Below are 23,604 nucleotides of genomic sequence, written 5' to 3'. Positions count from 1 at the left end.
CTCTAAGAAGTTTGCAGAGAAGATGAAAAATGGGCCAGAAGATCTTTATGGGAAATAACAAGTTCAAACAGACCAAATGAAAAAGTTCCATATCGCCAAGTATATGTGTGACTTCCTTCCTTCTTCTCTTTTCTCATTCCTCACTTCTTTCCTCTTCCTTTTTCTCTTCTCCCTTCTCTTCTTTCCTTTATCTCCTCTTTTTAGAAGTATCAAGGCTGAGATAAATATCTTTAATTTGTAACAGTAACTATTAATACTTCTACAAGCAGTCATCTTTGATGAAAACAACATGCCTAAGTAGCTCTGTGTTTTCAACTTAATAGTAGAAATAGTAGAAACATTTTATAATTTATTTATTTATTTATTAAAAGATCTATTTATGTCAGAAAGGACATTATTTAAACAAATGGTCCTAACATAATCTTAAAGAGTACATCTATCACAGAAGTAGAGTTAAAGAGTTTAATAATTATACCTCAATCCTATGTGTTATGCTAAATTAAAACACAATTACTGGGGATCCCTGGGTGGTGCAGTGGTTTAGCGCCTGCCTTTGGCCCAGGGCGTGATCCTGGAGACCCGGGATCGAATCCCACATCGGGCTCCCGGTGCATGGAGCCTGCTTCTCCCTCTGCCTATGTCTGTGCCTCTCTCTCTCTCCCTCTCTCTGTGACTATCATAAATAAAAAAATAAAATAAAATAAAACACAATTACTAATTTTATGTAAAAACCTCATGCAAAATTAGTTTAAGAAATAAACTATAAAAATTCAGCATTATATTTTAAGGAACGTTTTTAGAAAAACATTGTCTTGTGCTCTTCATATCACATTAACTTAAGACTTTCAGGGAATGAATTTAAATACCTACAGTCTATGTTAGATTTATTGTCTTTCGAAAAAGAAAGAAAGGAGGAGAATATTTTTATATGGTCTTAAATACTGCTAAGACATTATATCGTGAGGTATTAGATATATTTACCACAAAATAATTCTTAAATGTGCCTAAAACATGTTATCTAATTAACAGTGAATTTATAGAAGTTTAAATATTGTTAAGCTGGTACAACATAAAAAAATACAATTAATCAGTGTAAACACTGATTAAGTGATATGATACAATTCGGATTGGTTAAATGATTAAAGTCATAGTCACATGCTCTAAAAAACAGCAACACCTCCAAATTCTCTGGTCATTTCAAGAACATGGGACTTCAATTTCTGTATACCTATGTATAATAAAACTTCTCAGTTAAGTTATCTGCATGTTGTCAAACCCATAAATTGAACAGGTATAGTAAATGAAGAAAATTCACCTTCCTTTTTAAGATGAACATTTTCACATTAGTTCTAAAAAGACAGCTAATTTTATTGTGAATGAGCAACTATTGCTAGCCTAGTGGGCATTTCTTAAACTGATGGACCTGCCTGTCTTAACGGATAAATTCCTGTGATATGATATTTTTCAACTAACATTTTTATATTATTTTTTAGTTTTCAGGTTATATTCACTCTACATCTTGAGTAAAATATTGTTCTGAGTATTAGTATCTTATCTAAAATACTATTCTCAGAAAGAATTCTGAGATAATTATTTTCAAACCTACATAAACAGCCATATTTGAATATATTTTCCTAAATACAAGTTCTTGTTAGGCATAATCTGAATTATTATTATTTTCTATCATTTTACCAAGATCATAGGAATTATAGGCACAGGTTGACTCATAGGATTAGGCCTCATCACTCTGCTTTTGTTCATTTTGAAAGCACTTTGAAGTTATGTCTATATTTGAATCTCTTAGCACTTTCAATTCTATGCAGGTGATGCTGAGTTAGTGAATTTTTTATGCTAGAGTTAAGCTCTGGATCCATCATCAGAAAGGTGAATATAAAAAAGTTGACCTTTGCTTGATAGTGTTGTTGAATTTGCTTTAATTTTTTTTTTTTCATCTTCATCCTCTAGCAACTAGTAGAGTGATTTTGCTGTGATACTTGATGAATAGAACCTTGACAAGGATGAAGGGAATTTTATAGGCACATAGGAAATAATCTCCCTGATTTTGGCTTCATGAAAATGATATTCTAAACAAACACAAAAAAGTAAAAATTACTGATTTGCCTTGAACTCTAAATTTCCAAAATGCTTACTGTTACTCAGTGGATTAAAGACAAAGGTCTTTAGCAGATTGTGATTTTTCTAAGCAATACACTTTAGAGGGAAAATCTTCTCATACAAAATATTCAGCACATCTTAATGCTCAAAACCTTCCTAAAGAAAAGATAGGTACTTGGATACAGCTATAATTGAAATCAGCATTGGAAAACTCTAGCCCAGGTCTCAGAGATAAATATGTCAATTTTTATATTTCATATATATGTCTTGTAAAAGATAGAGAAAAACTTTTATAACAGAATGCAACACTCTAGTATAAAACCCCATTTTTGATGATAAAGTTACAGGCAACTGGCTAATGTAAAAGCCATTATACAACTAAATTCATATTTCATTGATTTTTTTTTATTTTTGCTGTAAAATATTCCGGAATCTATACCCAAGTACTACGCCCAGTTTTATTTTGTTTTGTTTGTAGGTCATTAAACTGTTAAGAGAATAATAATTTATTTTTACTATTCTCTCACTTTTTAGGAAAGGTAATGAATTTTAGCATTTGTCAGTTTTGGTGAATTGCCAGTCTTTTTTTTTAATTGAGAGCAAAATTTTCATCAGGCAAAAAGAAATTAGTTCTATGTACATACACACACTCACATATGCACATACACACACTCACACACACAGGGATGTATATATGTGCTTTATCATGATGGAAAAAAACCCAGAATTTTATGTATATAATGTAAGGCAGACTATGCTAATTTTTATTATATTTTATGGTTAAATTAATTTGAAGGACTTGGAGAAAATTACTTCTTAGTCTCCAAAAAAAGCTATCTCCATATAAAATTGGACTTGATTACAATTATTATCATTAAATAAATTCTGTAAATATGTATAATTTTGTTTTATCATTCTTATGCAAATAACCATGTAAATATAGAAACAGATGGTGATATTGTTCAGTAGAATGAATATGTATTAACATATGCATCCAAATTTATTTGGCAAATATAAATTTTTATCTTCTTTTTAAATGTAATGGTTAATATAAACCTTTAGGTAAAGTAAATATATTTGGAATAGCTGTAGTAAATATGAAAAATTTATATGTTTACATTATTTGAATATATTTTTCATGGAAGCTGTGGTAAAATATATTAAGCTTTCCATTTCTAATCACTTGATTTTATTGCTGTTTTTTAAATTAGATTTATCCTGATACTGAAATATATTTTATATTTAATGTACATGTTCAGTTCCCTAATCTGACTTTTATAAACATCATTCACATAATTTGCAATGTGATAAATGCATAATTTGTGTGTTACTTACCATGTTTTACTTGATATAAACTGTTAAGCCTTCTTATATATGGTACCCAGATACATTTTTAAAATCTGTTTTGGAATTCATAGGGTTCCAAGTAATTATTTTAGTACCCTATTTTAATGATAATTCTATATATTGCAAATTCAATTTAGTATATCATGGATATATTTATGTATTGTGAATTCAAGTTATCTCCTTGTGTTGGATGCTATAGTAGGAAATACACATAAGACAAAAATGAGCAAATGGTAGCTATTGTCCTGAAAGCCTGTCTAATGTAATGCTCTTTCATTCATTTTAGTATTTGATATCAACAACATTTACAAAAAACACTTATGTGAGAATCTGAGAGTCTAAAATAAATATTTTTTTAGATGAAAGCAATTACATTTTAAACATTTAAAATTTTTAAGATGATTTTTATTTAAATGTTACTTCATTAACATACAGTGCAATATTGGTTTTCTGGAGTAGAATTCAATGATTCATCACTTACATACAACACCCAGTGCTCATCACAATAAGTCCCCTCCTCAAGCCCAATCATTCATCTAGTCCATCCTCCATCCATGCCTCCATCAACCCTCAGTTTGTTGTCTATCATTAAGAATCTCTCAAGGTTTGCTGTCTTCTCTTTTTTCTTCCCTTCCCATCTACTCATTTGCTTTCTTTCTTAAAGTCCACATATAAGTGAGATCATATTATATTTGTCTTTCTCTGACGGACTTATTTCACTTAGCATAATACACTTTGCTCCCTCCATGTCATTATAAATGGCAATATTTCATTCTTTTTTACAGTTGAGTAATATTCTACTGTATGTATATGTGTGTGTGTGTATATGTTCATATACACACCACTTCTTTATCCATTCATTAGTCGATGGACATTTGGACTGTCTCCATAGTTTGGCTATTCTTGATAATGCTGCTATAAACATCAGGGTGCATGTATCCTTTTGAATCTGTATTTTTGAATCCTTTGAGTAAATACCTAGAGTACAAATGCTGGATCATGGACTAACCCAAATATTAAAGTACTGACTGAATTATATAGTCTTTTAGGGAAATGTACAATAACACATTTAAAAGTCATAAATTGGGTTTAGTTTATCACATATTCAGGTATATTTTAGCATATTACTCATGAAAAAGTAATTTCATTTTATATCATGATGGATATAGGATTCTTTGTAGGATCTGTAGGATCCTTTTGAGCTGTTTTATTTAAAGTTTTTATGTTCTTTCCTTTTCTTATATTTTTGCAAGTAAAATAAATTAGTAATTTATTTCATTTAATCGGTAAGTAAAAATTGAAAAGGACCAAGAAATTCACTTCTAGGTTTTCACCCAAGAGAAATAAAAATATATATCTATAAAAAATTAGCTGTATGAGATTGTTAATAGTAGTTCTATACAAAACACCCCAAACTAGAAACAAATACAATGTTGTTGGTGAATGGACAAAAATCAGTGGTATGTTCATACAATGGTACTTAGCAATAAAAAGGCATACAATGCTGATAAATGAGAACATGAATAAACTCAAAAATATAATGTTGAATAAAGAACATTTACAAAAAGGAGTATGTTCTGTATGATGTCATTTGTATGAAGCTGTAGAACTGGCAAATTAATCCATAGTGGGGAAGAAAAAAGAAAAAAGAAAGAAAGAAAGAAAAGAAAGAAAATGAAAGAAAGAAAAGAAAAGAAAGAAAGAAAGAAAAAGAATGGCAGCTTCCTGGCGAGGTAGAAACTCTCTGGGTAGGGGTACGAGAGAACATTCTAGGTGGTTAGATCTATATTTTGATAGGGATTTGAGTTACACAGGTTTATACATTTGTATAAAATCAGAAAATTTACACTTGAGATGTGCATTTTATTGTATGCAAATTTTATCTCAAAAGCACAAAAACTAAACAATATTGAACTCTATAATGTATATGCTGAAATATTTAGCAAGAAGCATGCCAATATCTGTAACTTATTTTGAAATGTGTGAAAATTCCAAGGTTGGAGAAGTAGAAAGTTGTGTAAATGGATCCTTAGGTGATAAGACAATGATTGCAAGATGTTAATTTCAGAATCTAGATGTTACATATACTGGTTTGCTGTAAAATTTCTTAATCTTTCCATTACTTTGAATATTTTCTAACATGTTTGAACATAATTAGCAGGATATTATAAACCTCTACTACATAGGTGCAGCAAACATTTTCTTCTTCATTATGATATGCAAACATACTATACACTTTAAGTAAACACTACTCTCAACTATATACATTAACCAGTAGATTGCAATGCCTTTTCTTCTCAATAATACAATCAAAATATGAAAACACAAAGTCTTAAATGTTTCAGATGTTTAATAGATATCAGTTGTTCACCTAGGGACACATGGACATGATATTTCATTGGAAAATCAGTTCTATAGTGACACAATGGAGGTGCAATTGAATTTAGACTACATATTCATGACTCCTTTATAACTGGTGATAATATTGTTTTCTTTGTTTGTTGTCCAGCATATTAATTTTGGTTCTGTAGGAGTGAGACAAAAAGACTCAAAAATAACAGGCTCTAAATTTTCCAAAGATATCTGTAAGTTTTTAAGGTTATATGAAGTAACCCTCAAATTAATAAGTCTAATATTGCTTACAATATGTGTGACATAATCTTTTCTTAGTAATATAAATGAATTTATTTTTAAAATTTAATTTTATTTAAATTCAATTTGCCAACATATAGTATAACACCTAGTGCTCATCTCATCATGTGCTCTCCTTAATGCCCATCACCCAGTTACCCTATTCCCCCATGTACGTCCCCTTCTGCAACACTTTGTTTCCCAGATTTAGAAGTCTCTCATGTTTTGTCTTCCTCTCTAATTTTTTGCCATTCACTTCCCCATCCCTTCCCTTATGGGCCCTTTCACTATTTCTTATATTCTACATATGAGTTAAGCCATATGACAATTATCTTTCTCTGATTGACTTATTTCACTCAGCATAATACCCTCAAGTTTATTTTAAAAATACAGAAGAGTAGAATAAGTGATTTAACAGCAGCTATTGCAGGTGTCTATTTTTTTAAAAATCTGATATTTCCATATGGGCTTTTAATTTCTTCTGTTGAATATCTACTCACAGCAGCAAAAAGCAGTGTCATTTTTCCAGTAACACTTTTATCCGATTAGTGTCATTTACCTTTGATTACAGATGAGGAAATAAGGGAAATGATACTAATCGCATAAAAGTGTTATTGGAAAAGCTAAATGAGATCATGTGAAAACTATTAAACAAAAACAAAAAGCAATGTCATTGGACACTTCGGTTCATTACTATGCATCTATATTCTAGAGCAAAACATGAGTCAGAGCAAAACAGAATTCAGAACAAATTGTTCTTACATTACATTTTAAAGATTCATAATCTGTTAAAGACTACCAAATGTGGGTTTCACATGTTTATCTATTATATTTTTAATTTTAAAATTGAGTATTAAAATATATGTGTAAGAAACAGTCAATGGACCTGAAAAAAAGATTCTATATGATTATTCACTTTTTAATCTTACTGCTTGGTATATCATTATCTTTACCATCTACCTGGTTGTATTTGAAAGTAGTCTTTAAGGGTGCCTGGGTGGCTCAGTTGGTTATGCATCTGCTTTCAGCTCAGGTCATGATCCCAGGGTCCTGGGATCGAGTTCCACATCAGGCCTCTACTCAGCAGGGAGTCTGCTTCTCCCTCTTCCCCTCCCCCTGCTCATGCTCCCTCTCTCTCACTTGCTCTCTGTCAAAATAAATGCATAAAACCTTTAAAAAAGAGTAGTCTTTAAGAAAGAAGAGCCACTGCCTTGTTTTTAAAAAAGAAGAGTAGAAGCAAAATGCAGGAAGCAGGTAATTAGCTTTCCCTGGTCTTATATTACACCCTGAAGGAAATGCCAGTTTTTACTGAACACCGTAGAACTTAGCAACCAATCAAAAGTTTTCTAACTGCTCTTTATTACAGAGCTCATGCTGCCATTTCAATAACCTTTACTTTTACTTTGCTACCAGATCAGTCACATAACACCAAGAAGCAAAAAGATTGTTCAGATTGTAAAAATAATGACATACATGTGTAACATGTATTTCACATGTAATGTGTGATATTTTGTAATAATGTTGGGTAATATTCCATGTGTCTTTCACGTGGAATATTTTATGTATATTATGAAATACATATGTGTACATTTGGTAAAAATTTTTCCATAAAGCTTTTTTAGGATATTAACTTATATATCCATAAATAACATTTTTTACCAGAGTTTTTTGAAAGAGGACATAGTATTTTTTTTTCTGTAAAAGGTACTAAAATATATACTTTTAATTACTATGACATATGTATCAGTGGCCATTACAATAAAATGCCATGATTTGCTTGGCTGGATCATTTTATTTTGAACCAGGGATTAAGATACCATATAACACAAGTTGTTTCCCCCAGTTTTCTTTAATGGCCTTAGGAACTGTACTAAAGGAGCACTGCTGAGAGCAGAAACTAACATCTACCATGCAATGGTTCTAAGAAAATGTGAGCAGTCAGATTTAAATATACTAGAAGTTCCAAAAGTAGGACTCTCTGTTTCACTCTACCACGAGCAACTGAAGAATGCAATCTTCATTTTACATCTTGAACAGCTTCATTTTTCTCTTGAACAGCTCCAATAGTAACATTACTGGGCTAAGGATTCTGTGGTAGTTCCAGAAGTGTGAGGAAAATTAATCCGTCTCTGTCTTATGAGTTTGAACATTACTAAAACACCAATGTGAAATAGTCAAGTCTTAATGCAATACATTATGTGATGGGTCAGCGACCATAAATACTGAACTACTTCTGAGCTGTGAAAGAAATATCCAAAGAAGCCTATTTATACAGCATCATTCTGTAGTTGTCGTTGTGTACCATATCAATTACAGAAATTAATAATGAGAATTACACACCCTGCGGTTGGTTCAGTGCTATGTACACAGAACTACGTAGCTGCTGAAAGTACAATTGCATCCACTCAGAGGAGAATGGGGAATTTTGTCTTCCAACCACAAGGAAATGGTGAACATACATATACACACAGACAAATCCAAGTGGAAATTGCAAAGCCAATTTTAGATTTTACTAAAGAAGAGACTGCATTATTGCATATCTGAGGATGTCCTTTTACGTGCTCACCATTTTAACTGTAAGTTCTAGCAGCAGAGTCTGGATCAATGCTTCAATGGTGCCTGAAGTGCACTGAATTATGCCTTTTAATCTGTGGGTACTTTTCGTCGGCTAATGAGTTTAAACAATCTGCTGACCTTTCCTGCTCCATCATTTTCCTTTTCTCAATATTTTTATCAGTTGGTAAATTTCTTTCAATCCTAAGAACTAGCACAGATTCAAATGGACCACCTACTGACTGGTTGTCGACTGTAGGAACAGTGAACTTCTCTCAAATGTTTTGGAAAATATGTCAGCTTCCACATTCAAACAAGGAAACCACAGAGTGACTTCAGAGGAATAGAATGTATATTAGTCTGTTATCACAAAAGGAGCAAGAGCAGAGAGAAAATAATTTCACAAGTAAAAGTGGGTGGGTGGTATAAGACTGTACCATGCAGAACATGGCAGCTGGTCCTCAGTGTGCATGGCAGTAAGGCCCAAACCATACTCGGAAAGGAGTAAGCCAATCTATTTCATAATTTATTTGTATTTCTAAATGCTTTTCTTACCCATTCTTGTAGAGCATTTATTACATCATCCTTTACTTAATTTATTGTATATTTCTCTCTCCAATTAGTCTGCAAATTCTCAAGACCAGCTAACAAGCATTCTCTAACTATAGGACAGCAGGAAGGACAAGAAAAAGGGGAGAAGAAAAAGATGGTTTGTTTCATTACTTCCTTCCCTAAATTCTTTATAAATTATTATGTCTATCAGCTTCTGATTTGTTTTCCTCAGTCTCTCTTCCCCTCAAGGAATGACGGTTTCTTATATAGACAATAGCTTATATATTTTTATTTTTAACGTATTTTAACATATTGATCCAGAAAAGACATATTGTCTCAAGTGTAATGGCCATTACCCATCCTACCAAGGAATACTAAAACAAAAAATCAGATCAAGGTCCATTACATACATATCTATACAATTAATGATCTGTCATTCACTCAACAAAAATAAATTAGCATTCTACTTTTATGTACAGATAAAAAAAAATTGTAGAAAAGTTTCCCAAATTCTAATTTAAAAAATACACAGTGTTATCCAGTTTGAGCATTTATTGGTTTCTCTGTACTTTAGTGGTAAAATATGAAAGTATTTTCAATTTGAAGATATGGAAAATTCATTTTGGTATATTTGACATAGTACCTGAATAAAAATAGCAACACAATCATTAGTCACTTAAGTAAATGCCAGATCAATTGGATTTTATGTGAAAGGTTGGCACAAAGATAATTGTTTAAACAGTATGTTTAAACATAATAGAGGTACCATGCCACAAATGATGTTTGCACTTGGGCAAGTGTCCCACATAGAGAAATTTGTCAGATATGAGATATGCAGAACAAAAGAGCTTGAATAATTTCTGCCATATACTGTGAGAATGGTTTGTTCTCTTCTGTTGCAGCCATGAAAAAAAGAAAATCCATACAAAATGTCACTGGCAATAGGGGATTAGCCCTGTTCTAGTAAAACGTAGGTTTCCTCAGGGCTTGCTCTAGGTGACATCGTGAAAGAGGAGGTAACAAGGTAACAAAGGGGAAAAATTCTTGGACTGAAAGTCTTGATTTATGCATTTCATTCCATTTCTGAACTAAATGGCATCATTTGGGTTTTCCAAGCATCTTCATTTATCTGTATCTTAGTTTGATTATCCAAAAAATAAATATCTCTGAATCCTCTTCTAATTACAAAAATCCTATGATTATGATTATAAGTCTGTCTCTTTTGACTTCCATCATCCCACATAGCCCTTTATCCTTTGCTAACTTCTGGTTACCAGGTTCTAGAGTCTTTGGCTGCCTAGTGGCTGCTCAGAATCACTTGCAGTAACATGTAATACATAATTCCAGGGATATTCACTCTGTGGCATGGTTTTGAAAACATTTTTCCTTATATTCCTTCACTAAGACCAAAGTGCACACATTTATTTAATTTAAATTATAATTAATGCTGCTAGGGAAGAAGCACATTAAGTAGGAAGGCTTACCACAGTGGAAGGCAAATACTGGGTCCTCAGTAAATATGCATTGAATGAATAAATGAATGAATATATATGCCAAAATGGAAGTAAACTGGTAACTTAGTAACAATTCCAAAAAGTGGGAGCTATCCAATAAGGTAAAAATTCATTTTTAAGTTTTCAAATAGTATTCTTTTGAAATTCAAGCTAATTTCAGGAAATTAATTGCTAATCATTAAATTTTAAGGAAATGTAGGGAAAATACTTGCAGGCAGTTTTTTCTTTGTAGCCTTTCTCAAAGTCCACTATTTTAAGATAATGCTTACTCCTCTCTCACAGAGATCACTCATTGCAGTTCCAAACTTTCCATCAAATTTATTAATTTCTTCCTAGTGCATTCTAAAACCAAAATTTTCACCTAACCAATTCTTTTTATCCCAGATTTAAAAAAAAATATTTGTCCAAGTTGTTCAAAGTCCCTAAAACAATAGCACATGGATCCTATAAGGGTACAAGAGTAAGTAAAACTCTTCGTTAAGTCCTATGGAAAATTATAGGAATAAATAAATTTATCTTTTAAGTCTGAATTAAAGAAATAGAATAAGCCATACATATCTGTAAATTGAAAGGCTTGGTTTAAATGAAACCTCTTTCTGCCCACTTTTTCATTTTGTGATGCGGTCACCACAGTGACTGCTTGGTCATCAAATCCAATCTTTCCACCCTGGCTTAGCCTGATGGCACGAGATTGCATTACCAAACAGATTAAAGTAGAGACACATATAAGACATGGAACCAAGATAGTGCCTTGACATACAACTTTGTTGTTCATTTCTTACTCCCCATAGAGAAGGCTCACTTATGGAGAGGAAAACTTTCTCATCATGAGAAATCAGACAGATGCCCTGCCTAGACCTTTTTAAGCTTCATATTTCTGTGGAGATGATTTTGCTAACAAGATCCCTGAAAAACAGATTCTGATCTAGAGATTTGCATGTGGGAATCACACTGTGGCAAACTCTGAGGCAAATTCTTACAAGGAGTACAAAAGGCAAGACTGGGCAGAGGGAAAATTCTAACTCAGCCAATCCCACCGGAAGCTCTGGATATGGGATGGCTCCAAAACACTGTCCGGAACTGAAGCAAAGAGAACAGTTTTTATGACCTTACTTTCAGTGGTAGCTACCCCCAGGAAGAGTAGTTCCCTTCAGTTCAGAACAATTCTCAGAAAAGAATTCAGCAAGAGTTGTTCTTCCCAAACTTTAATATACCTTCATATCATCTAGATATCTTAAGATGCAGGCCTCCTGTGATATTTGATTGAAAATTCCTTGGCAACATCACTGGTACACTGACCACAGTTTGAGGGGAAAGTTATAGAGTCTCTCTCTTCTATCTGCTGAATATATGCACACAGATTCTCATTTTACATTACTTTTTTTTTTATTTCCATCTTCATCTTATCTCACTCATTCTTTATTTTCTTCTTGGATGAGCTCATCCACACCTCTGTCTTATCACTTAAATAAAGAACACTCATAACTCTTTCTAACTTTCCTTTGAGCTCCAGACTTCCATATCCAGTCGTTGACATCAATTTTTAATCCAAAAAGGCATCTCAAACTCAATACATCTAAAGAGGAATGCACCATCCTCTTCCACCTCACATCACTCAGACAACATTGGCCATTTTGAGCATTTCACATCTCAGTGAATTATAAAGCATCATTTATCTAGTTGTACAAATCCAAAATTTTGTAAACCCCCATCTTATTCAATTCACTCTTCATTGCACTTGAACTCTTACATTTATTTCCAATCTATTCATTCTCTCCCCCTCTACTACCACCAGGCTGGCTCGACATTCAATCATCTCTCATCTGGTTGATGACAATGGCTTTACAACTGACTGTGCTTCCACTTCATCCCACCCAATCTATTCTCCATTCTTCAACAACACTAAAAGGCTGGCCTTGTTTTGCAATAAAAAGAAAGCCTTATTCATTTATTTCTCAGGGGTTCCTTCTACTACATTTCTACAGATGTGTTGGCCTTCGTTTGGTCATCCTTACTACAGGGCTTCCTCCCCACACACCTGCAAGCCTTCTGTTTCCTTTGCCTGGAGTAATGTCTTTCCTCTTTTCCTAGTTAATTTCTATTTCTGTTCTTCCAATCTCAGCTTAATTATCACTTTTTCAGAGAAGCCTTTCCTAACTTCCCTGTATAGTTCAAATGCCTCAATCATGGGCTCCTCTAGTAGGCTTACCTCTTGTTTAAGGCACTTGTCACAACTGAACTTTCTCCCCTGGTTTATATTATTGATTGATATCTGTAAACTCCATAAAGAAAAGAATAGCGCTTGGTTTCATTTGCCATTTATTTCCAAGAACTAGAACAGAATTTTCACAAAGTAAATACTCAAGAAATACTTGGAATAAAATGTTGATGAAAAATGATCTGTGCCTAAATCTGCATGTTTATAGCCAGATAACTGAGCAACCCCTGCAGCCCCACTCCAAAGCCAGTCACTCCAATTATACAGCTCTCCACTGGGAAATTATTTTCAAATAAAAAGTGTCCAGTAAGCATTTGTTTGAATTAAATGAACAGGCAATGCAATGTGCCCATCTTGTACAGAATTTAATCCAAGTAGAATTTATTGAGCCCGATCTGGGCATGGCTGTATAATAAGCACGAGAATAAAATGTACCAATTTTGGTGTCTTATCAGATTGGTTAGAATGAATGTGTCGCTCTAATTTAGTGATTGAATTACTATCAGAATCTACACTCCATATGGCTCTTTCATTTGATTTATTCAAGCAATTTGTAGTACCTCATCTTGATACTATCAAACATATAGTATACGACATAATTGTAGTTCCTATTATGATTTTTGCAACAGATTGATTAAAATCACTTGAATAGATCAGCTGGGAACATTTAGAACCCCAGCATTTTATGTAAGCTTAATAACATAGATTTACAGAGTAGACACTAGGAAAAGATGGATATAGAAAAAAAGGATTTGTCAGGATTTTCTGTAAACCAGGGATATACTCCCTAAACTGATCAATTTACTTAACATTTTATCAAACATCATATAGTAGATCCTAGATTAGGATGATGTGAAGATATCACATTACATTCTCTTAGGGTATTAAAAGTAAAATGGGTAAGATAGACCAGTCAATGGATAATTAAAATGGAGGGGCTCAGAGCTATGGAATATGTTTGTGCAGACGATTGCACAAACACAGAAAAGTGGAACATAAACAGTTATGGAATATAACATTGTCATTAGGGAGTAGGTTTAATTATGGCTGCCTTGAGAGTATGATTTCTAATATAAGTATTCAAAAGCTAGAAAAAATACCTGGTTAGTTTTGGTATTTGAGAAGGCAATCTGAACAGAAGAAATATTTTATGACTTCACTTGTACATAAATTATCCGTAATAATTAATGGCTAAGGTTTTCAAATTTTATGAAGTTCTGAATCAATTCTTTTAATGACCTGGATTACTTTTCATTTGGGCTAGTTCCCACAATAATATTTTCCTGTGTAAATAAAAGATGGAATTGTGAATTGCAGAAATAAATGAATATTTCCCCCCATTATAACATCTATATCGGCTTTATGCGAAAATTTAAATCATTGTGCTATTAACACTATTGTGTTTTTTGGCAAGTATGACAGGCTGAGAAAGATGTAAAGCCATTGAGAACTATGACCCAATTAATTCAAATCCAGTAAAATTAGATTTCTTGCCCTTTTCCAAATAAAAACAATGGAATGTATTGTGTTTTAAAATCCAATGTTTTTTTTTTCCACAATTTGCAATGTATGTTGTTATTAAGAAATACTATTAAATTTGGATGTCTATGAGATATTAAATTTCTGGGAAATTGTGCAATAATTGTGTTGTGACACCCTACTGTATCTGGATCCCACAACTGCACACTCAAACATTTACTCTCTCATTTTTTAAAAGCTTTATTGAGTTGTAATTGACACAAATAGCACATATTTAAAGTGGATAATTTGATAAGTTTTGACATTTTTATACAACTATAATACTATCATTGCAATCTAAATAATGAATGTATCCATCACCTCAAAATATTTTTTCTTGACCCTTTGTAATGCCTTTCTCTTTTTACCAATCCCCCAACCATTGTCTCGAGGCAACTTTTTACCCTACTTTATGATGATCATAGGTTAGTTTGCCTTTTTTATTTGTTTCATATAAATGGAATCATACAGAACGTACTTTAAAAAAGTCTTGGGCACCTGGGTGGCTCACTAGGTTAAGCCTCTACCTTTGGCTCAGGTCATGATCCTGGGGTCCTGGGATGGAGCCCCATATTGGGCTTCCTGCTCAGTGGGGAGTCTGCTTCTGCCTCTGTCCTGCTTGGATGCTCTCTCTCTCTCATTAATAAATAAAACCTTTAAAAAAAATCTCACTTCTGATTTGGTTGTTGCTCAGTGGTTTAGCACTGCCTTTAGTCCAGGGCATGATTCTGGAGACTCGGGATCGAGTCCCACATCAGGCACCCTGCATGGAGCCTGCTTCTGCCTCTGCCTGTGTCTCTACCTCTCCCTCTCTCTCTCTCTGTGTCTCTCATGAATAAATAAATAAAATCTTTAAAAAAATAAATAAATAAAAAATTTAAAAATCTCACTTATTTCACCTAGCATGATTATATTTAATTCATCCATGTTGCAGCCTCCATGACTTGTGTATTCTTTTGTTGTTGTTGTTGCTAAGTAGTATTCCATTGTATGATGTAGCACATTTGTTTTTCTTTTAATCCATTACACAATGATGGACATTTGGATTATTTTCAGTTTGGGGCTGTCATAAATAAGATGACATGGACATTCACATACAAGTCTCTGTATGGATAGAAGTTTTTCATATATATTGGTTAAATATGTAAGACCAAAATGATAGATGTATATTTCAACTTTAAGAAACTGTCAAACTATATTCTGCAGTGGTTTTATCCTTTTTCATTCTCTTCCACACTCACTGCAAAACTTGGTAAGATCATTTTAATTTTAGTCATTCTAATAGATGTATAATGATATCTCATTACTGGTTTAATTCATATTTTCTTAATAACTAATGATGTTGAGCATCTTTTCCTGAGTTTGCTTCTCATCCCTATATCTTATTTGGTGAAATGACTATTCAAATAATTTGCTCATTTTTAATTAGGTTGTTTCTTTTGTCATTATTGATTTCTAAGAATTATTTACATAATCTGATAATCTGATACAAGTGCTTTAATTTATATATGATTTCTAAATTATTTTCACCTACTCTGGCTTCTTTTTTAATCCTCTTTAACACTATCTTTGGAAGAGCAGAAATGTTTCAGACTTGATGAAATCCAGTATATTAACTTGCTTTTTGATAGGATTGTGCTTTTGGTGTTAAAAAAACAACTTTGCTGAAAGGCTTGGTTTCTTCCCCCCTACGGTTTCCTTTAGAAGTTTTTTATAGTTTTAGACTTCACAGGTGGTCTATGATAAAGGCAGAGGTGGAAGAAGAGGGAGAGAATTTCAAGCAGACTCCTCACATAGGACAGAGCCCCACACAGGCTCCAACTCACAACCCTGAGATCATGACCTGAGCTGAAACCAAGTGCCAATGCTTAATTAACTGGGCCACCCAAGCACCCCAAAAAGTACTTTTGATTTTGTATGTTGATTTTTTTTTTTTATCTTGAAACCTTGTGATTGTTAGTTCTGATCGCCGTTTTAAAGACTCCATTTAATTATCCACTTGGACGGTCACGTCATCTTTAATGTCAATTTAATGTCCTTTTTCAGAGAATGCCTTTTTGATTTTTTTCCTGCTTTATTTTACTGGCTAATACCTCTGGTATAGTAGCGAAAGAATATTTTGTAGCCAGAACAAATATCTTTGTTTTATGACTCATTTTAAGGGAAGAGCATTAAGTCTTCCAACGTTAACCATGATAATAGCTGATAGTTTTCATAAGCATTCCCTATCATTTTAAAAAGTTCACTTCTATTCCTAGTTTGCTGAGAGTTTTATCAGAAATAAATGTTGAATTTTGTCAAATGCTCTTTCTGATATATTACACTATTTTGGCAGTGTAGTAAATTACATTGATTTACAAATGTTAACCCAGTCTCTTGCATTCCTGAGATAAATCCTACTGGCTCATGAAACCTTATCATTTTTATATGTTGTTGGGTGCTATTTGCTGTTTAGAGTTTCTGTATCTATTTCCATGATGTATATGCTTTGTAGCTTCCTCTTCCCAAAGCACCTTTATCTGTGTTTGAATTCAGGTTATTATGGACCTCATAGAATGAATTGTAAAGTGGAACTCTAAGCTCTACTTCTTTTTTTTCCAGGGAATAGAAGGGGTCCTTTAAATTGCACTGCCAGCTTTATGGCCTGGGCACTCTCTCAAGGAACATAGTTGAGCTCATCATAAAGCATACTTCTTTGGCTTCACATCTCCCAGAATCATTGTCATTGCTTGCTGCACAGTGACTTGAAAACTGTTGTTTTATATATTTGTCCATTATTCTTGTTGCTTCAAGTAACATGATAAATTTGGTTCATTTTACTCCATTTTGGCCATCAGCTGAAGATGGAGTCAATTGTCAGTTGAAGATAGAGTCAAGATTGTCAATTTTATAGACTTATTTTTTATGCGGGTACAAGAGTATCATGTCTAACAGATGTTAAAATGACTGATGTATCAAGTAGTAATTTATTTAACATGCACATGCTTTGGTGTCTCTGTCACTATCTTGGTTAAAATCACATGTGTGAAACAAGAATCTAAAACTTTAGAGTAGTGTGGACTATGTATTTCTCATCTTTGCAGCTCTCATATGATTTTACAGAGAACCTTGCTTACATCTGGCACTAAAGAATGAATGTTCTGAGGCACTTACACAGCTGCTTTGTGTACATAATGTTTCCTTGGTATATGGCTTTGTGTAACTACATCAGATCTTCCTGCCACCCTTTCCTGAACTCTCCTTTTATATGTGTAACATTTTTTGAATCATTTTATCAATGTGCTTCCACTAAAAATTGATTTCAAGATACCCAAGGGTTTCAAACTAACTTTACTTTTTTCATAGTTTTTCTTTAAGTACAAACATAAATTGCTATTTTCATTTAAATGGACTATCAGTGCCACAGCTTCCAAAATAGTCACAAGATCATTTAATTTGTTATTCAAATTCTAAGCAATTGTGTATGACAAACCTTAATTTTTAAAATATTTATTTCCTAAATCAGCATTGTCCAATATAAATAGAATATGAGCCACATATGGAATTTTTAATTTTATAGTAGGAAGATTAAAAATGCAAAAAGAAATTGGCAAAATTAATTTTAATGTTATAATTAATTTGCCTCACTATATCCAAAACATTATCATTTTAACATTGATTCAATAAAAAAGAAACATTAATAATATATTTTATATTCTTTGTTTCATACTAAGTCTTCAAATTCCAGTACCTATAAAATATTTACAGCATATTTCAATCAGACCAGTTACTTTTTAAATGCTCAGTAGCAACATATGGCTAGTGACTACCATATTGGATAAATGAGATCTAGATAATACTTTTGAGGTCATTTTCAGCAACTGTGGCAACCTAATGCTAGGATTCAATTTGCCTGGCATGCTAATAAGCCATATTTTACTCAGATACCAGCGACAGTAAATGCCTAAAATTACCAACAGTATCTTTGGCTACTGTGAGAACTTCTAGTTAGTGGGTTTGGAGTGGCCATCAGTGCTTCTGCCTCTGCCATTTATCAATTTTGAGACTTACTAAGATTGTTAATATCCTTGTGCCTCAATACTCTAACCTACCAAATAAGTACTATTTTTCTTCCTGCAAATTCATAATTTGATGTGAAAATCAAATAAAATAGAGGTAAATAGAGTTAAAAATACAAAATGTCACCTAGAATGAAAATGGGAATTTTTTTTCTGAACAAAATGTCTTCAACTTTTGTCTTGGCTTGACTAAACTTCAGACAGTCTTCTTCCTTACTCTGGTTCTTGATCTGCCTTTTCTTAGAACATTTACTCTTAGAAAATTTGTAATTGGGGATCCCTGGGTGGCGCAGCGGTTTAGTGCCTGCCTTTGGCCCAGGGCGCGATCCTGGAGACCTGGGATCGAGTCCCGCGTCGAGCTCCCGGTGCATGGAGCCTGCTTCTCCCTCTGCCTGTGTCTCTGCCATTCTCTCTCTCTCTCTCTCTCTCTCTGTGTGACTATCATAAATAAATAAAAATTTAAAAAAATAATTAAAAAAAAAAAAGAAAATTTGTAATTGCCCATTGTATTTCAGCAGGAGTAACAAATATATTTTATTCAAGAGTCAAGGTAATGGAAAGATGTTAGATCTTAAATGTATAATTCAGCCTCTTTTTCTTTTTTTATTCAGCCTCTTTTTTAAAAAAGTTTTAATTTATTTTAATTAATTAACTAATTATGTTACCTTCTGTCCATTCTTTCTTTGTCCTTTTGAGGTTTAAATCTTTTAAAATGTTCTTTGCCAGTTATACAATCCAGGGATATCTTTCTCAAAGATCTAGGAGTCACTACTTTGAAAGGAAACATCAAGAAAGACAGTACCCTTTTCTAGTCTCTGTGGGAGAGTAGGTGCCTAACTGGTGGGAACTTTCTGGAGTTGCAGAACTACCAGAGAACATTTACTTTTCTTTTGAGCAGGGCCCAGAAGCAAACACACATGGCTTGTGTTCTTCTCAGCCAACACACACAGACGCACCCACCATTCACACCTACCCTCTACCCTCAGTTTCAGCAGAATTGAGCTCAGACTTAGTTCTCTTCTTTCTCCTCTTTGCAGTTGCTTTGAATAAAGTTTCTGTTGCCTGTTTAACCTTGTCAGGGCAAGTTTTGCTTTGACACCATCTTAATGAGCTCACTTTCTTCTCTATTTAAAGGAATCTCGATTTGAACTATATTAAGCTTTGGCATCCCATGCAGCTCATTTTCCAGGAAGTCAGCATCATATAATCAAAAGAGTTTAATGGTTTGGAAGATGGAAGAAATGAACTTTGTATTCTCCTACTAGATCTTCGTATGACCCTGGAAAAGTTGCAGATACCTGTGATAAAGGGATTCCTCCTCCACAGATTGAGAGGATTTGGGTAAGAAGACTTCTTAAAATTGCCTTTGAATTTGAACCCCTTTGAATCTATTCTTGCTTGAGCCCCATAGATTATTTAGGGTAAACCAGTGCATTCATGTTCTTAATCAGTTAATTCTCATCAACTTTATGTTCATGGCAAGAGACTATGCTTTTTTTAATCTAATGAACATTTTCACATTTACAACAGGAAATGAGTTAAACACGTAGATTCCCTGAGGGTGAAAATGAGCTACAGTTGTCTCCACCTAGAAAGCAGCTGCTATATCACTGTTTGCTGACTTGCAAATCATGACTGAATGCCTCAGCACATCTTTTAACATGTTGACATTGTGCAAAGTCAGCTCTTGAACTGCCCATAATTGCTGGACTCATGATTTGCTTTTTTTTTTTTTTTTTTTTTTTACTCCCATGGAGAAAAAGATATGATTAGTAGTGTACATTGCACAATACATTTTTATGGTACTTTGAAAAAAAATGTATGCTGTAATTTAAGTTTTCACCTTAAACAAAAATACAAAACTGTCATTTTATATGGCATCTGCTGTAACATTGAATACACATCTGGGAAATTAAAATTAGCCTGTGATGCCTACAGTACCACAGCCTTCATCAAAGTATACCAGTAGGAAGAGGTAACCTGAGGGACATTTACTAGGTGCTAGGTCAGTGATTCCCATATTCCTGTGCACTTAAGAATTACTTAGAGACCTTTCTAAACTTCCAAAGCCCAGGCCACACCCCAAACTAATTAAATCATCATCTCTGTAAGTGAAATGCAGCCTCAGTCTTTTTCAAAACTCCTTGAGTATTCCAAAGTGCAGACAAACATGGGAATTCCTGTGCTGGACTCTGTACTGGTTCTCTGCATATATGATTTTACCGTCATTTTCACAACCATGCTATGAAGTGCACATCTTATTCCAAGTAGTAGTCCTAATACTACAATTAACAAAATACTTAGAAGCAAAATTACTTTGAGAAAATTCAGTTGGGTGAAAAAGCAAGATACGTGAGGAGAGAAGTGATATGGCATCACTTTTGCTCTCCTGGTGGCCCTGTGTCAGGACATTTGAAATTCCCAGTACTCTGAAGTGGGGAAAGGACTTCAGGCTATCTCTCTGCTCTTTCTCCAAGATTTAGGTCATGGCCATATTCAAAAAGAGACAGACCCAGAGAATCTCAGCTTTGTCTAAAGGGGGATTCTATACCGATGGTCCACCAAATCATATTGAAAAAATCAAGGTCTAGTTCTTATAAAAAGTCTGGATACATTTAAAAAAAAAAACACAATGATCTGAATCATATATAGGCTTCCATGCTAGTGAATCTAGATTTTTCCCTCTATAAGAAGAGCTAGACTCCTTACACACAGTTTACTTGACTCTGTAGGATTTTCACTGAATTACATATACATATATTTGTATTGACACTGACTTGTATTTTAACATGGAACTTTCAGCTTCTTTTGAAAGAAACTATAACAAATATTTGTATATCTTTATTGTCTGATAATAGAACTCATTGAATGTTCAGGGATAAGCCACAGGAGCTACTTTTCCTCATTTCTGGGGCCAGGAAGTGTGCTTTCCCATAAGAAGTGGTATTTAACTTTATCAACTATATATATATATATTATTTGGTAACTCCACTTCTTCCATATGTGTTTTGACCATGAAGCATGGACCCAAATTCATGTCCCTGTTTCATAACCCACAAATCCAGGTATATAAAATTTTGCATACCAATATTCCGTCTGAAATAATATTCCCACTTTAATTACTATTAGCATCTTTGGCATCTCTGGTTTCTTATTTTTAACTTATTATATGTGTTTCATAATCCACCTCTTATAACTATATTTATAGGTATTTATTCTTATAACCTTTGTAACATGTCTACTTCTAGCTGACAACAATACATAAGGTCAAACCACATGTTCACTGATAGCATTGTGACTTTCTATTTAGCAGAGTACTAGCAGCATTCAATGAAGAATTAAAATGTATATATAATGCAAAAATATGACAAAATAATGAAAAACTTTTACCATCCCATGCCAGTGTCAGTCTTGAGATACTGTTAATCTCACCAGAGAAATCATGAATTATAGAACATCCGCAGTGCTTCCATTTGTATCAACCTCTGATTGCTAAGAATCAAGAATGTATAAATAGGCCAAATTTATCATCTGACCTACCATATGTAGCATTTTAAGTTCTGAAAAAGCATTTGCTTAAAAATTGGGGTGAAGTATACTGTTGAACTTACAATTGCACTTACCTAAAGTTATTTGTAGTTGTTACTTCTCTGAGTAATGCATTTCAAAGACATTATGGCATACAGAGAACACCTGAGTCTACCAAAGTATCTGCCCTCAAAGAAATTTATGACTTTTGTGTTGTTGTTGTAATCCCTTTTCATGGCTAGCATTCATTCACTTGAAAATAATTTCCCTGATATATCAGAATATATATATTCTGTATACCCTGATACAGAACCAGAGGTAAGAGAATTCTGCTAGACGTCTCATCGAGGGCATGTGTTATGTATTCACAGTTGAACCTCCACCCCACCTGGTTGTGAATCTCCTTAAATAATGAGGACTCCCCTGCTCTATTAGCAGCACCAGTGCCTAGCAGAAAGGAGGCCCTAAATGAACATTTGCTGAATGAATAATGAGGGAATGTCTTCATCCAGTGCTGAACAGCTACTTAATATGTACTTAATACACTGATGAACATTTGTTTTATCACCAGGTCTAAGCAGTAGTGCTTTATCATTTTCCACAACTACTCTATTGTTCTTTCTTTTTTCCCTTATCATGAGAGCTTATTATATGCCAGGCACATTGTAAGATACTTTATATGTCAGTTCACTTACAACTAATGATATTATCATTTGTTTTTCAAACACTGGAAAATCAAGACTTTGAGATTAAAAAAATAAAAACAAAACACAACAAATTTGCCTGAAGTATACAGGCAGCACAAGGGGAAAAGCCCAAATATGAACCAGGGTCACCCTAAGACTTAAACCTTTCTCCTTACACTCATAAAACGAAAAACCTCCCTCATGATTAAGATGTATATTTTATAGGAATATTACACATATCATCAACTAATTACCAGCCTTCAAAATAAGGAAAAAATTAATAAACAAATATTTGTTCAAAACCATAAATTTCCTTACTTATCTTTCCTTTGAAACTTGGGGATGATTTCATGCCACCAGCTTTTTCAAAACCCTGATGTGCTGACATACTCTTTACAGTCCTGAAGCTTCTCATTATCAGTTATTGTTAGACAAGTTCAGCCAGCTTCTTATAGGCCATCTCAACTCTTTGTTTCTTTAAAATTTTACTATGTTTATAAATTTACTGTTTATAAATTATGTCTACTTGCCTTTGATGTCTTTTACTATCAACTCCTGTCACTGTGGCTTTTGTTTAATTTTATATTCCAGCTTTTATCAATGTTTAGCCTTAATGGGGTTTTGTTCCCTATATCTTGACTTCCAATAGATCTGAAGCATGTCTTCAGATATCAGTTTTCTATGCATTCTATACTATTAAATACTTTAAAAATAAAGGAAGGCTTTATGGAGCACCTCTTATTTTCTTGACACAAAGAGAAACCAATGACTTGATTATTTCCTGCCATCAAAGAGATTACTATTTTCCTACAGAGACAAGAGATGAATTAAAAATAAATAAAAACATTCACCTTGAATATAATCAAATGTGTTGTCCCAGGTAA

The 23,604-nt window shown here is 33.4% G+C and overlaps 1 long non-coding RNA gene across 3 annotated transcripts in view; it reads left to right on the top strand.

The window, feature by feature from the left end:
• LOC140605497 (uncharacterized) overlaps positions 1–23,604 on the top strand; it is a 109,304-nt gene that overhangs the window by 34,104 nt on the left and 51,596 nt on the right. For 2 of the 3 annotated variants that reach the window (XR_012008149.1, XR_012008147.1), the window contains exons 3-4: positions 9,270–9,355; positions 19,641–19,847. This is a non-coding gene — a long non-coding RNA (uncharacterized lncRNA). The remainder of the gene's footprint in view (positions 1–9,269; positions 9,356–19,640; positions 19,848–23,604) is intronic. The other variant, XR_012008148.1, reaches the window with a different exon arrangement.

Source organism: Canis lupus, chromosome 15, assembly GCF_048164855.1.
Source record: "Canis lupus baileyi chromosome 15, mCanLup2.hap1, whole genome shotgun sequence".
Classification (NCBI taxonomy): Eukaryota; Metazoa; Chordata; class Mammalia; order Carnivora; family Canidae; genus Canis; species Canis lupus.
The sequence above is the reverse complement of the archived record's forward strand: the minus strand, read 5'-3'. Positions and strand labels throughout refer to the sequence as shown.